This window comes from Callithrix jacchus, chromosome 3 (genome assembly GCF_049354715.1).
Source record: "Callithrix jacchus isolate 240 chromosome 3, calJac240_pri, whole genome shotgun sequence".
NCBI lineage: Eukaryota > Metazoa > Chordata > Mammalia > Primates > Cebidae > Callithrix > Callithrix jacchus.
Genome location: NC_133504.1, coordinates 58,588,542 through 58,599,847, shown reverse-complemented (window position 1 = coordinate 58,599,847; position 11,306 = coordinate 58,588,542). Strand labels below are relative to the sequence as shown.

Genomic DNA, 11,306 nt, shown 5'->3' with positions numbered 1-11,306 from the left:
AGATACTCCTTGAGAAGAACAACCCCAAAACACATAACAGTCAGATTCACCAAGGTGGAAATGAAGGAAAAAATGTTAAGGGCAGCCAGAGAGCAAGGTTGGGTTAACCACATAGGGAAGCCCATCAGACTAACAGCAGATCTCTTTGCAGAAACCATACAAGCCAGAAGAGAGTAGGGGCCAATATTCAACATTCTTAAAGAAAAGAATTTCAATCCAGAATTTCAGATAAACTAAGCTTCATAAGTGAAGGAAAAATAAAATCCTTTATAGACAAGCAAATGCTGAGAGATTTGTCACCACCAGGCCCAATTGGCCTATCTTACATGAGCTCCTGAAGGAAGCACTAAATACAGAAAGGAAAAACCAGCATCAGCCACTGCAAAAACACCAAATTGTAAAGACCATCAACACTATGAAGAAACTGCATCAACTAGTGGGCAAAATAACCAGCCAGCATCAGGATGACAGGATCAAATTCACACATAACAATATTTACCTTCAATGTAAATGGGCTAAATGCCCCAACTAAAAGACATAGACTGGCAAATTGGATAAAGAGTCAAGACTCATGGGTGTGCTGTGTTCAGGAGACTCATCTCATGTGCAAAGACACACATAGGCTCAAAATAAAGGGATGGAGGAAGATTCACCAAGCAAATGGAAAGCAAAAAAAGCAGGGGTTGCAATTCTAGTCTCTGATAAAACAGACTTTAAGCCAACAAAGATCAAAAAAGACAAAAAAGGGCATTACATAATGGAAAAGGGATCAATGTAACAAGAAAAGCTAACTACCATAAATACTTATGCACCCAATTCAGGAGAACTCTGATTCATAAAGCAAGTTCTTAGAGACCTACAAAAAGACTTAGACTCCCACACAATAGTAGTGGGAGACTTTAACACCCCACTGTCAATATTAGACAGATCAACAAGACAGAAAATTAACAAGGATATTTAGGATTTGAACTTAGCTCTGGACCAAGCAGACCTAATAGACATCTACAGAACTCTCCACCCCAAAACAACAGATTATACATTCTTCAAAACAAAAGCCATCTTAGCTTTTTTCCAGTCTAGATCTTAAATTTTTCCTCCTCTTCCCCAAAAATAGCATAAGTGTGGATCCAGCTTGTCCACAAAGCCTGCCTTGCTCCAAAGCACCTGACTATAAAGACTCTTCACTTACACCTGTGATTTGTGGGTCTGAAGAAAACTATCTACCCTTGAAAATGTCTTCTGCTGAGATGCCTCACACAGAGACTGTCTCTCCTCTTCCTTATTCCATGGATCTGCTTATTCAGGACAACCCTGATTCTTCTACCAGTCCCAAAGGCAAACAACCCACTTCTGCAGAGAAGACTGCCACAAAAAAGGAAGATAATGTCCCCATTAAGAAACAGAAGACCAGAACTGTTTTCTCTTCTACCCATCTGTGTGTACTCAATGACAGATTTCAGAGACAGAAAACCCTCAGCCTCCAGCAGATGCAAGAATTTTCCAACATCTTGAACCTCAGCTACACACAGGTTAAGACCTGGTTCCAGAACCAGAAAATGAAATATAAGAAGTGGTAGAAAACAACTGGCCAAAGAATAGCAATGGTGTGACTCAGGCCTCAGTACCTATCTACCCCAGCCTCTACTCTTCCTACCACCAGGAATGCCTGGTGAACATGACTGGGAATCTTCCAATGTGGAACAAACAGACCTGGAGCAATTCAACCTGGAGCAACCAAATCTGGAACATCCAGTCCTGCAGCAACCTCTCCTGGAATGCTGAGACCTGGTGCACCCAGTCCTGAAACAATCAGGCCTGGAACAGTCCCTTCTATAACTGTAACTGCATGCAGTTACAGCCAAATTCTCCTGCCAGTGACTTGGAGGCTGACTGGTAAACTTCTGGGGAAAGCCATATGTAACATAGCAGACCACTAGGTATTTGAGTACTCCAGAAACCATGGATTTAGTCCTAAACTACTCCACTAACATGCAACCTGAAGATGTGTGAAGATGAGTGAAATTGATATTACTCAATTTCATTCTGGGTACTGGCTGAATCCTTCCTCTCCCTCCGTCCCTCTCTTATATGATTTCTCTTGTTTGGAAACCACATGTCCTGGTTGCCATTATGCCTATCCAGTCAATTTGATGAAGGGTGGGGTATGGCTGGAGCTTAATCAGAGAGGTTTCTTTCTTTTTCCTATTGGAGCTTCCTGAAGAAAAGACATTTAATAACCTTGGCTGCTAAGGACAACATGACAGAAGCTGTCTCTGGCTATAGATAAGTAGATCTAATACTAGTTTGGATATGTTTAGTGTTTAGAATCTAACCTCAAAAATAAGAAATAAAAGTACAAATTCGTATGATGAAGGTATATTCCTATTGTTTGGGATTGGGAGGTTTTACCTACTTTTTAAAAGACTATTGAGGCTGGGTGAGGTACCTCACACCTATAATCCCAGCACTTCTTTGGGATGCGAGGGCAGGAAGATCACCTCAGGTTAGCAGTTTGAGACTAGTCTGGCCAACATGGTGAAACCCCGTCTCTACTGAAATACAAAAATTAGCCAGGCATAAAGGCAGGCACCTGTAATCCCAGCTACTCAGGCTGAGGTAGGAGACTAACTTGACCTAAGTAACTGGAGGTTGTAGTGAACTGAGATTGCACCACAGAAATCCAGCCTCACTTCTATTGCTTGGTGACAGAGCCAGACTCCACCTCAAAATAAAATAAAATAAGACAAAATAAAAAGTCTTCTGAGGTGAAGGGTGAAGGGTTAAGCTGTGACATACTTCATTGATTTCCTCAGCATTTTGGGGCTCTGTTTTACACTAGCCCCTGTTTTGTTGGTTATGCTAGTATTTGTGGAAAGAGGTCTTGTATTTGCTGCATTACAATGACATCAGTACTACTTTGGCTAGTTTAAGTACAAATGAATAAAACAACTACTTTTCCTTTTTTAAAAAAAAAAATACATTCTTCTCAGCACCATATTGCACTTATTCTAAAATTGACTGCATAATTGGAAGTAAAACACTTCTCAGCAAATGCAAAAGAACAGAAATCATAACAAACAGTCTCTCAGACCACAGTGCAATCAAATTATAACTGAGGATTAAGAAACTCACTCAAAGCCACCAATATATGAAAACTGAACACCTCCTCATGAATGACTATTGGGTAAATAATGAAATTAAGGCAAAAATAAATAAGTTCCATGAAACCAATGAGAACAAAGACACAACATACCAGAATCTCTTGGACATAGCTAAAGCAGTGTTTAGAGGGAAATTCATAGCACTAAATGCCCAAATGAGAAAGTGGGAAAGATCTCAAATCAACACCCTAACATCACAATTAAAAGAACTAGAGAAGCAAGAGCAAACAAATTCAAAAGCTAGTGGAAGACAAGAAAAAACTAAGATCAGAGCAGAAGTGAAGGAGATAGAGACACGAAAAAACCCTTCAGAAAAATCAATGAATCCCGAAGCTGGTTTTTGGAAAAGATTAACAAAATAGACTACTAGCCAGACTAATAAAGAAGAAAAGAGAGAAGAATCAAAAAGACACAATAAAAAATGATAAAGAGAATACCACCACTGACCCCACAGAAATACAAACTACCATCAGAGAATACTATAAACATCTCTGCACAAATAAACTAGAAAAACAAGAAGAAATGGGTAAATTCCTCGACACATACACCCTCCCAAGACTAAACCAGGTAGAAGTCGAATCCCTTAATAAACCAATAACAAATTCTGAAATTGAGGCAGTAATTAATAGCCTACCAACCAAAAAAAAGCCCACTATCAGATGGATTCACAGCTGAATTTTACCAGAAGTACAAAGAGGAGCTGGTACCATTCCTTCTGAAACTATTCCAAACAACAGAAAAAGAGAAACTTATCCATAACTCATTTTATGAGGCCAGCATCATCCTGATACCAAAACCTGGCAGAGACAAAACAAAACAAAAAAATTTTAGGACAGTATCCCTGATGAACATCAATGCAAAAATCCTCAGTAAAATATTGGTGAACCAAATCCAGCAGCACATCAAAAAGCTTATCCATCACAATCAAGTAGGCTTCCTCCTGAGATGCAAGGCTGGTTCAACATATGCAAGTCAATAAACGTAATCTATCACATCAACAAAACCAATGAGAAAAACCACATGATTATCTCAATAGATGCAGAAAAGGCCTTCAATAAAATTCAACACCTCTTTATGCTAAAAACTCAACAAACTAGGTATTGATGGAACATATCTCAAAATAATAAGACCTATTTATGACAAACCCATAGCCAATATCATACTGAATGCGCAAAAGCTGGAAGTATTCCCTTAGAAAACTGGCACAAGACAAGGATGCCCTCTCTCATCACTCCTATTCTACATGGTATTGGAAGTTCTGGCCAGAGAAATAAGGCAGGAGAAAGAAATAAAAGATAGTCAAATAGGAAGAAAGGAAGTCAAATTGTCTCTGTTTGCAGATGACATGGTTGTACATTTAGAAACCCCATAGTCTCAGCCCAAAATCTCCGTAAACTGATAAGCAACTTCAGGCAAGTCTCAGATACAAAATCAATATGCAAAAATCACAAACATTCCTCTACACCAATAACAGACAAACAGAGGGCCAAAGGATGAGTTAGCTCCCATTTACAATTGCTACAAAGAGAATAAAATACCTAGGAATACAACTGACAAAGGAAGTAAAAGATCTCTTCAAGGAGAACTACAAACCACTGCTCAAGGAAATCAGAGAGAACATAAACAAATGAAAAAACATTCCATGCTCATGGATAGGAAGAATCAATATTGTGAAAATGGCTATACTGCCCAAAGTAATTTATAGATTCAATGCTATTCCCATCAAGCTATCATTGACTTTCTTCACAGAATTAGAAAAAACTACTTTAAATTTCATATGGAACCAAAAAAAGAGCCCATATAGCCAAGACGATCCTAAGCAAAAAGAACAAAGGTGGAGGCATCACATTACCTGACTTCAAACTATACTACAAGGCTACAGTAACAAAAACAGCATGGTACTGGTATCAAAACAGACATATAGAACAAGGGAACAGAACAAAGGCCTCAGAAATAATGCCACACATCTACAACCATCTGATCTTTGACAAACCTGACAAACACAACCAATGGGGAAAGGATTCCCTGTTTAATAAATGGTGATAATAAAACTGGCTGGCCATATACAGAAAACTAACACTGTAACCCCTTCCTTACACGTTATACAAAAATTAACTCAAGATTGATTAAAGACCATAAAACACCCTAAAAGAAAACCTAGGTAATACCATTCAGGACATAGGAATGGGCAAAGACTTTATGACTAAAACACCAGAGCAATGGCAACAAAAGCCAAAATTGACAAATGGGATCTAATTAAACTAACGAGCTTCTGCACAGCAAAAGAAACTATCATCAAAGTGAACAGGCAACCTACAGAATGGGAGAAAATTTTTGCAGTCTATGCATCTGACAAAAGGCTAATATTCAGAATCTACAAATTTGTAAGAAAAAAAACCCCATCAAAAAGTGGGTGAAGGATATAACAGGCACTTTTCAAAAGAAAACATTTATGCAGCCAACAAACATATGATAAAAAGCTCATCATCGCTGGTCATTAGAGAAATGCAAATGAAAACCACATTGAGAGACTATCTCACTCGAGTTAAAATGAGATCATTCGAAAGTCATGAAATAACAGATGCTGGAGAGGATGTGAAGAAATAGGAATGCTTTTACACTGTTGGTGGGAGTGTAAATTAGTTCAATCATTGTATAAGACAGTGTGGCAATTCCTCAAGGATCTGGAACCAGAAATACTATTTGACCCAGCAATCCCATTACTGGGTATACATGCAAAGGATTATAAATCATTCTACTCTAAAGACAAATGCATTTATATATGTTTATTGCAGCACTATTAGCACTATTTACAATAGCAAAGACTTGGAACCAACCAAAATGTCCATCAGTGATAGACTGGATAAACGAAATGTGACACATATACACCATGTAATACTATGCAACCATAAAAAAGGATGAGTTCATGTCATTTGCAGGAGCATGGATGAAGCTTGAAACCATCATTATCAGCAAACTGACACAAGAACAGAAAAGCAAACTCCACATGTTCTCACTCAAAATGGGAGCTGAGCAATGAGAACACATAGACACAGTAAGGGGAACATTACACACGGGGGCCTGTTGGGGGTTGGGGCACTAGGGGAGGAATAGCATTAGGAGAAATATCTAATGTAGATGACAGGTTGATAGGTGCGGTAAACCACCATGGCACATGTATACCTATGTAACAAACCTGCATGTTCTGCACATGTACCCCAGAACTCAAATATATTTTTTTTTTAAAAAGAAGTCTTACAGATTGAGTCTTGTTTACTGGCTAGTGATAAGCTAAAAAATGAATATCCCTGCCTGTCCAAACATAGCAGAAAGGGGGCAAAAAGTTCCCTACAAGCACTACATAAATTGGTGCGGAAATAACAATGGAGAGTGGAAATTATGTGCCTAGTTCCAATGCTTCTCTATGTTGCCTTAGTTTCCTCATCTATAATATAGGGATAATAAAGTTTTCGCTACACAGAGTTGTTGTGAAAATTAAATGAAGTAATGTATATAAAGCCTTGTAACTGCCTGGCACACTGAACAACGGCTACCTACCTAAGTGTAGGTAGGACTCGTATTATCAGATTACAGGCATTTGCTATTTTTAATTCTTCCTTCCTGATCCTTGCTCTCTCCAAGATTGCTTCACAGCCAGAATATTTGTTTTCAAATTCTGAGTTCATTACAAATACATGAACTTACATTGAAGAGTGACTATACCAGGTTCATATAGCCAATTTGAAAGAGTCCCAAAAGTGGATGATGATGTACATTAAAGAAACCTCGTTTATTGGAATGACTAGATTCGTTGGACAGATGTGCAGAGCATTGCTCCACTGAAGATAAGGTGATTCCTAAGATGTTCCCAATGATTTCAGAACTCCTTACCCTAAGCACATAGATATACACTCATACTCTACCCCATTCCACACCACACACACCAGAAAACACACATACATACACATCTCATACACCAGACAACACATGCACACGTACACACACCACCATTACCACATACACACACTGCCAAAAACTTTTGTAGCAATAAGAAGGGAATAGACTGAAACTGGAACATACAGGCTTGTGGCAAAATTTTAACAACATCTCCACTGCTTTAGATTTATATTACTTCAGCCAATATTAAACACTCTATAAGATACATTCTTTCGATACTGACTTCAATCTGTGACTTCCCGCTGAAGAATTCCAGGACTCTTTGACCCTATAATAAAGTCTTCTGATCTGCAGCCTTCTGGAGAGACACATCAAAAATTTGTGAAAGACTTGATGGTAACGAATGCTATCCTAAATGCTCCACAAACATGATTGAATTTAATATTCACAATTAACCTTTTGAGGACTGTTTAGTGAATGAAGTGGGTTTTGAATTCAAGCTGACTTAGAATGTACAAGCCCATATTTCTACTCCTGCTTCACCCTCCCCGGTAGCTTTGACTACAGGCATGCATACCACCATGGCCCAGCTAAGTTTTGTAGTTTTTGCAGAGCCAAGGTTTCAGCATGTGGTCCAGGATGGTCTTGAACGCCTGGGCTCAACCATCCTCTCACTTTGGCCTCCCAAAATGCTGGGATTACAAGCATGAGCCCCCATGCCTGGTTTACAACAACTGATATCTTAAACATGACTTGAGTTATTCAAAATTAACCAGCTAAATAGTGGGAATAGAATTTCCTGCTTTGGGACAGAAAACAACTTGATAATTTGTACCCAAACACATAACTCATTCAAATCCTATAATATCCATTTCTTCCAAGTAGAATGAAATTCTATCAGTCATAGCTCATACCCTCTTTTATTACAAGAGATGAATAAAATAGATTTGTGCATTTTGGGGATTTAAAGCCTAGCAATAGAATTATAGTCTTTATACCTTTTGACAATGACCCTGATACTGCATAAATGTCACCAGTGAATGAAAACTAATTACAGTTCTTCCAGGCTAAAAAGCAGCAGCTGAATACCACTAATTATGCAATGAAGCTAACAGTACCATTAAAAACACTGGCAATAAATGTATTCACAGGGAAGACAAAGAATAAATGCAGCAAATCAACCATTGTAGAAAAAAATGGCAAATGCTGAAATCTTCCCCCATTACACAAAAATTTTAAATAAGCATTTAAAGTATTCATTTTATTATTATATGATGATTACTTCTATCTCAGCACAAAAGTAATTTTCATAGCCAACACATACCCCCAAATGCATCTTTAACACATATTGATGGTTGGTGAGTTTAGAATTCATGGAGATATGCCTAGGCTCAGATGGCAAACAGCTAGAGTTGACATTCAGTTATGCCAATAATCATGGACCAGTTTGTAAGATCACAGTTATCCAAATGATCGAGAAGGAAAGAAAAAATGAGGTTTGGTTTGGATTTGGGAGAAATAATTGCAATTCAACTTTGTTAACCTGGCCAAGTTATTCTTCCACACAGACTTCTATTCTAGTCAAATTAGATGCTACATAAAATTCTAAGGATTCAATTGGGACCATATGCCAATTTTATCCTTAATATTGTCTGATTCAGGAAAGACTAAGTGGAGAAAAAGAAATGCTATTAATTTAAATAGAAACCTATCATAGCTGGTTATCTATCTGAAGAGTGCCATAGGCATCGACGCTGTTGTCAGGGAGCATTTGCCCCAGAGTGAGTGTGGGGTGAGAAATGGGAATCTGCTCTCACCCCCACCTTGGCTCAGTTTTCCTGTGTCTCTTGAGCATCTCACTTGTTATGGACTATTTAAGAAACTTTCAAGGGTAATTTGGTAAATTTAACTTTATGTGATTTTTGCCTTACATGCCCTCTTTAGAATCTAATTGTTGTAAGGAGATCATTAAAGCTGAAGGTGAGTTTCTCTATGATAATGTATATTTTATGAAAAGGGGCTGAGGATTTTAATATAGTCTTAATAGTTTGAGTTGGGGTAAGTACTAAGTTCTATAGAAAGAAACTTGCATATGTTTGTAATATTTCATTGGAGGAATAGATAGAAATGGTGAAACTAATATTAGAATAAGAGACAGCAAACTGATATTAGAATAAGTTAAGACAGCTAGGCCTAACTCTGAAATTCATTATATGTGACCTTGAAAAATCACTTATAGTTTATTTACCTTACAAAATAAGGAAGCGGGAAAGAAAGAAACAAAAGAAAAAGTGAGGATCGAAGAATCCAACACCTTTTTTATGTCACTAGGAGTAAACAGTTTCTTCTTATACCAAGACCTGAATAACAAAGAGCTACCTCCAAACACAGCAGAGGGTCATTGCAGATCCTCAGTGGACAAGCATAGCACAGGCCTGACTCCATAGAACAGGACAATCGAAATCTCCTGGGCTTCATGCGGAGGGAAGTGGGGCTTAGAAAGAGCACAAAACTATGAAAACAATTAGCTACAAAAATGAGTATGTATTGTTAATGAGTAAAGCTATTAGAATAAGTTGCAAATTTTAGAAACTCTTGAAGAACAAACTAAAAATCAACTTTGAAAATAAAATGACAGTTATTTTGCTTCCAAGGCAAAGGAGAGCCTAATAAATCAAGAAAGAAATTCTGTGGGACTCTCAGAGCTAAATAGCAAAAGAAGAAGTATCTTCTCTATTGTGGGGATTCTTAGACAACAAGTTCTGATCACTTAAGGACAGGATGGCAAAGTCTTTAGAACTGATCATTGTTCCCTCCATTGCAAGAGACCCAGGACACTTTCAAAGAGGCCAGGCGTCTCTGTTAGGCACAGGGTCACATGGGAGAAACTTCCACACACTTACACTTAGGAGTTGGTAAAACTTTCCTATAACAATACAAATAGCCCTAGTTGTCTTTTATGTGACAATTATTTTGTAATATAAATTCTAAAATAAATATTTTCTCAATTTTATTTTATAATTAAAATCAAATGATATGGATCAGTTGCACAATAATATGAATAGACTTAACACTACTGGACTGCACATTTAAAAATAGTTAAGATCATTAATTTTATATTATGTAATTTTTAGTACAATTAAATTTTTTAAAAAATTTTAATAAACAACAATAATTCAGAAAAGTTTCTTTCAGCTTCACTATTCATTATTGGGAATGTATAGTTTTAGGATTGTTGTGAAATTGGGTCTAACTGTATAAGTGAAGCTCTTTTGAGTTTGGCTGTGCAAAAACACAAAAATAATAATAATCTTAAATACTCCAGATTGTTCACTCTTTTTAACTAGTTTGAAGTTGATGGTCTCACTGTAGCTGTACATAAGTTTTATTTTATCTCCAGCTATGTCAATATTTATGTCAAAATGTCAAGAAATCTAAATCTTTTTCCAATGTTTTCATATGCTTCATTCCTCTTCATTAATTGGATTATCGAAAATATAAAATCCTATTTATTATCTTTTCCCAAAATATATCTCTTCCTCTAATTACCATCAATTACTTCTTTGGATGTGATTACTTAAATATAATATTATACTTTTTTTTTTTCTGAGAGTCTCACTCTGTAGCCCAAGCTGGAGTGCAGTGGTGTGATCTCAGCTCACTGCAACCTCCACCTCCCAGGCTAAAGCAATTCTCGTGCTTCAGCCTCTGGAGTAGCTGGGAGTAAGGTGTGCACCACCATACCTGTTTAATTTTTTTTTTTTTTAGTAGAGATAAGGTTTCACCATGTTCCCCAGGGTGGTCTCAAACTCCTAAGCTCAGGCAATCCACCCACCTTGGCCTCCCAAAGTATTGGGATTACAGATGCGAGCCAGCGTGCCTGGTCAATTTTTTAAAAATATTATTTCTCTGACTATCCTCTTAGCTCCCTAAAATTTAAATTTAAAGATGATGAAAGAAGGGTTTATTGAATCATTACAAAACATTTTTCCAAAGTGCAGTTCAAATGGAGTATTTGACCTTTATAAATTATTTTGAACAAAGATTTTTAAAAATCTATGTAGTGTTTTGGTTTCTCTTTCAAGTGTCCTTAAGTCATTAAACCCAAGTTGCAAGGCATGAACTTTCAAGTTCAAATCATACCATTACCCCCTGCCCCCAAAGACAATCCAAGTTTACCCTAACCAAGCAAAGAACAAGAAATTTAAAAAAAGGACAAAACTCTCTACTGAAGTAGTCCACAGCCTC

At 37.3% G+C, this 11,306-nt stretch overlaps 1 pseudogene; it reads left to right on the top strand.

The window, feature by feature from the left end:
- The first annotated feature begins 1,217 nt into the window (after positions 1-1,217).
- LOC100394330 (homeobox protein NANOG-like) lies at positions 1,218-2,010 on the top strand (annotated as a pseudogene).
- Positions 2,011-11,306: the final 9,296 nt, after the last annotated feature.